The sequence below is a fragment of the Polistes canadensis genome, unplaced genomic scaffold (genome assembly GCF_001313835.1).
Source record: "Polistes canadensis isolate GaletaPanama2010 unplaced genomic scaffold, ASM131383v1 scaffold_264, whole genome shotgun sequence".
Lineage (NCBI taxonomy): Eukaryota > Metazoa > Arthropoda > Insecta > Hymenoptera > Vespidae > Polistes > Polistes canadensis.
In genome coordinates this window covers 40,601-45,832 of record NW_014569811.1, presented here as the reverse complement: position 1 = coordinate 45,832, position 5,232 = coordinate 40,601, and the positions used below count along the sequence as shown (strand labels likewise).

General features: G+C 33.4%; 1 non-coding gene across 1 annotated transcript; it reads right to left on the bottom strand.

Moving 5' to 3' along the window:
- Positions 1 to 557: 557 nt before the first annotated feature.
- Positions 558 to 629, bottom strand: Trnaq-uug. The gene has a single exon. It is a non-coding gene; the product is annotated as a tRNA-Gln (tRNA).
- Between the last annotated feature and the right edge of the window lie 4,603 nt (positions 630 to 5,232).

Genomic DNA, 5,232 nt, shown 5'->3' with positions numbered 1-5,232 from the left:
ATTATGTAAAATATTATATTACAAATTATTTATATATAATTATCGCGGGCTCACGTGTATTATTCTCGACGCATTGAATAATATTGGATGAGTTAACTCTGATACATCCTGTATAATATATGCACATACATATATATATATGTATACGTGTAAGATAAAATCACGTAGTCACGATTCACGAGACGTTATTCGGAGTTCACAGCAATTAGAGATTAATCTACGAACGATTATGGTCTGCACGCAGACAGTACTAACGTAACATTTATCAAATTATCTAATCATCAACGTATGTGTCGTGTTTGTTTTATCGTAACTTGTTAAATAAATTAATTCGTGTAACTATCGAAAAAAAGAAAAAAAAGAAACTTATCAAAATGATCATTGATCCTGACAAACTCTCCGTAAAAATCTGTACGAACGAAGTTACGCACTTATTTTATTTAAAAACAATTATATATATATAAATAAACATTTTTTCTTTGCAATAATATGCAAAATAATTTATAAATATTACATGTAGGATTTTAGAATGAAAAAATAAAAAAAAATTTACCCACAGGTCCCACCGAGACTTGAACTCGGATCGCTGGATTCAAAGTCCAGAGTGCTAACCATTACACCATGGGACCTCGATATAATTCTTCGGCAAGTTAACCTATATTTGTAAAACACTATCGATTTTATTATTTCATTATATATTATATCATTTTTCCAATAAAAATTATTTATTAATTATAATAAATATACAATTTACGAGTCACGCTGTAATATATCTTACACTTGTGTAAGACCGAAGAATATCGGAGAAGAAAAAAAAAAAAAATAAAAAAAAGTAAAACAAAGTAACGTCATCGCTCGTGACGTATAAAACAATTAAAACATCACATTTTAATCGCCATTTTTAAAGTATAGTGCGAAAAAGAAATATATAAAAGGAAGATTGTAGCACGAAGAAGCGTTACGTAATACAATAGAGACGAACATAACGCGTTTCGGTAGATCCCTCTTTTCTAAATACGAATCTATTTGTGATGTTCAGTGATGCGTATTCGGCACTCCTTTCGAACCCTCGTCCTCGTCGTAGTACAATAAGAAAAAGACAAGGCCGGCCCTTGAACAATTTCGTTCGCGAACGTCGTCCCAAATCGGAAGAAGAGGGAGCAGCGGGGGTGAGGGGGGGGGTGGCGGCGAGTGGTATAAATTCAGGCCAACACACATACACACACACGCCCCTCTTAAAAAGGTTCATAGATTTAGAAATGGATCGACAAACGAAAGAGAAAGAAAGAAGTTACGCGCGTTTGAAACTACCCGCCCCTTTTCTCATCTCCGCCATTTCCCTCCCCCAGAACCCCCCCACCACCCCACCCATCACCACCTCGCTACCCCTAATTCTATCTCTCCCTCTTTCTTTCTTTCTTTCTTTTTTTCTTTCATTCTTTCGTTTGCTTGCAATACAAGCGCGTGAATCGTGTTGTCAACCCTTAATTGAACGGAACATGGCAATAAATATTATGTTACTTTTTCAATGTGGGACCGATTTTATAATGGCCCAACCATGGATAAACTCTACGGAAGCGGATGTGCAATCAGTGTGACATGTGCTCCCTGGCCCACTACGAATTTATTTTCTAGATCGTTTTACAACCGGATCATTTTATACTGTTACGTTGAAGATAGAAAAGAGATAGAGAGAAAGAGTGAGAGAGAGAGAGAGAGAGAGAGAGAGAGAGAGAATAGCACGAACGATTAAGCCAAACGCAAAAGGGGGAGAAAAATTAATATCGAGTACCACCCTGGGACTCGAAAGCTTAATCGCCACCCTTCCCATATTACTTTCCTACAGACCGGATCTATCGTTCTAAAATCGTTGTAATTGAGGCGTTCTAATCGTTACTTCGACTGGAAATAAATATAACTAATATTACTTACTTTCCCTTAGACATTATCATCGGCTAATATAATTATTATTATAATATTATATGTATATATATATATAGAAATATTTTTTTCTAATCAAATATTATTTTATCCCATGTTATTATAAATATATGAAATCTTAAACATTTGCATTAATTGTTCCCCATTCTTTTTTTTCCAAACGTCAAATCATAAATTAAACTGTCATTTTACTTGAGATATTACCTCAAAAAAATCGTTAACAAAATTGCAAAACAAAAGTATACGATTATATAATAATAATAAAAAAAAAAGCAAGACAAGGATAAAAACAATCCGTGAAATTCTTTCATCTTTTTTCCCATTATCATATGGAAAAGATCGAAACCAAGTTTCGATATCTCGTAGTAGTGACTTCCGTTTTCCTTTTCGATTTTTCTCTCTCTCTCTCTCTCTCTCTCTCTCATCTCGATAATTAGAAACGGGCCTCTTATCGTATAATAACAATAATGGCACGTACTATAGCAATACGGCCCCGGGGGCAGCTCGTTTGACATCAAAGTGACGCCTCCTGCTGTCGGCATGCATCGGGGTACGACTAATGAGATTCACTTTACAGTTTGCCCTTCTCGCGAAACACCGAGGACTCTGGCTGCACCACCACCACCACCACCATCACCATCACCATCAACACTAACACCAACACCATTACCATCAACGACGTTGTTCACCACCTTTCGATCATTTTGATCATTTCAACGATAGGCAAACCTTGCGATGCTTCGCGCCCCTTCCATTCAATGTCTCTCTCTCTCTCTCTCTCTCTCTCTCTCTCTCTCTTTCTCTTTTTCTCCCCCTTACCCCTCTCTTACTCTCTTCTGCCTTTTGATACGCCGTAGTAGGTACTTCGTCCCTTGTCGCAGTTGCGACCCCTTTTTTCCCTTTGAATATGTTTTATAAATTCGTTGAATTTAAAAATCCCTACCCCATCGATTCGACGACCCTATCTTTTTTTTTTCTCTCTCTCTCTCTCTCTCTCTTTCTCTTTCTTTCTACATTCCCATTCGCGATCGTTTGATTCTTTTCAATTAATTATGAATGAAAAAACCCTTTCTCTCTCTCTCTCTTTCTTTCTCATCAATTCGCGTCTTCATTTAAACTAACGATATACTCTGTCATTTTATAATCGTAATAAATACCTTTCATCATTTTTTTTTTCTCTCTCTATCTATCTCTCTCTCTCTCGTACAATAGTAAAAGTAACGAAGGAATTAAAAAAAAAAAAAAGAAAAGAAAAAACGCGTAGGTTACTTTAAAAAAAGAAAAGAATTTCTATTGAAAGTAAAAAAAGTAACGGTTTTAATAAATGAAATCGAACCTCTTTGACACCTTGAAATTACTCTTTCGTAAATGACCCTTCGTGGAATATTGCGAACAATAGATGGTAGAGATGGTTAATAAAGGCTTGGGTTGGATTAAAGATTGATATCTCGTAAACCAGGGGTGGTATGAATTATCTATCGGAGCCGTACCTAATGCCCCGCGACCATATTCGTTGGCATACGTCTCTCTTCGCATTTTCCTCATCCTCTTAATTGGATCGATTCAACTTCTATCTCTTTCCCTCTTTCCCTCTTTCCCTCTTTCTCTCTTTCTCATTCCTATCTTTCTCTCTCTGTCTCCGTCTTTCTCCCTTCGAGCAATTTCAACCTATACCACACACGTCTACATTTATAATCTCTAATTTACCTTGTAAGGCCTAATGATCTCTAATGTATGCACGTTGCTCGTGTCTCGTCGACGAGTAGGTTTGCACGACCCTCGGTATGATCATGACTTCCTACTATGGCATAAACTTACATGCTGCACCAGATGAAATATGAATAATGCAATTTCTAAAGCCATCCCACCACCCCGCTTTTCTTTTTTTCGTTTTTCCTTTTTTTTTTCTTACAATTAGACAATTAATACGAAATAACATTTAACACGAGTGTGGAATATATATTATATATAAAAAAGTATATTATATAATATAATTTATTTTTATAAAAGTATTATATATAAAANGGGGGGGGGAGGGACTTATGTTAAAGAAATATCGAGATTTACATTTGAAAACAATTTTTTTTCTGTTTTTTTAAACAACTTCCGTGTATATAGCGGTAATATATGTACATATAGTATTCACTATGAAATAACTGTAATAAATATTACATTAACCTATTGAAAACAAATTTGTAACTATTTTTATTTAAAATATCTCGTATAGAAAATTTGATGGGATCATAGGAATATTTGACCATTTCGTTTTCTATGAGACATTCGGTATAATTCTCACATATCTAAATCGAAATTATAAATATTATTTTCAGCACAATTACAAATATTATTTTCAACGCAAAATATTATCATCGAAATAAAATAATCGATAATATTGACCGAGCGATGTATTAATTAATAATTCAAAGGATAAAAATAAAAACTAACATTTGTCTATTACCCAGATCGTTTATAGATTCGTACAGTTTGACGTCAGAAATCATTTTCTTCATTGTTATATCGATTTTCTTTTATTTGTGTATAATATACAAATAGATGTAAAATATAAGATGGGACAAATATTTTATTTAAATCTTAACACATCGTTCCAAACACACGATTGTTATTACGAAACCAAATACTTTTTCACTATAATACGTTTCTTATTTTTATTTAAGAACAAAAAAAATAAAAATAATACTAAATTACGTATAACACATATATCAAATGAAACATTAAATAAATCGAATAATATAATACATAGAATAAATAAATAATTATTTAATTTTTCTCTTATATATATATTTATCGTAGATTCTTAATATTCCTAATTTTCTTTTATTCGAATTAAATTCGAAATGATATAGGGAAAAGTTAAGACCAGAGATGAGAAAGATATATTTTGAAATTAAATAGAAACAGTTAATTCGTTATTCTAATGATCCTACGTAAAATTACATGGAAAATGTTTTCTCCCTCTCTCTTTCTCTTTCTGATTCTTTGAACATGCGTATAAAAGCTTACTCGTAAAGAGAGAGAGAAAGAAAGAGAGATAGATAGATAGAGAGGAGCTTTAATTGGCTGAATCGAATTAAGAACGAACAGTGTATTTTCATGGTGCAATTCTGTAATTGGCCGCGGACGAATTGACCAATTGTTTGCTCACTATACTACGTCCGTAACTCGTTAACTATGACGGTCACTTTAAATTAGAAAAGGAAATCTAAAAAAAGAATGGAATTAACTAAAATATTCGCGAATTATTTGAATGGCGCCAATTTTGAATTTGTCAAA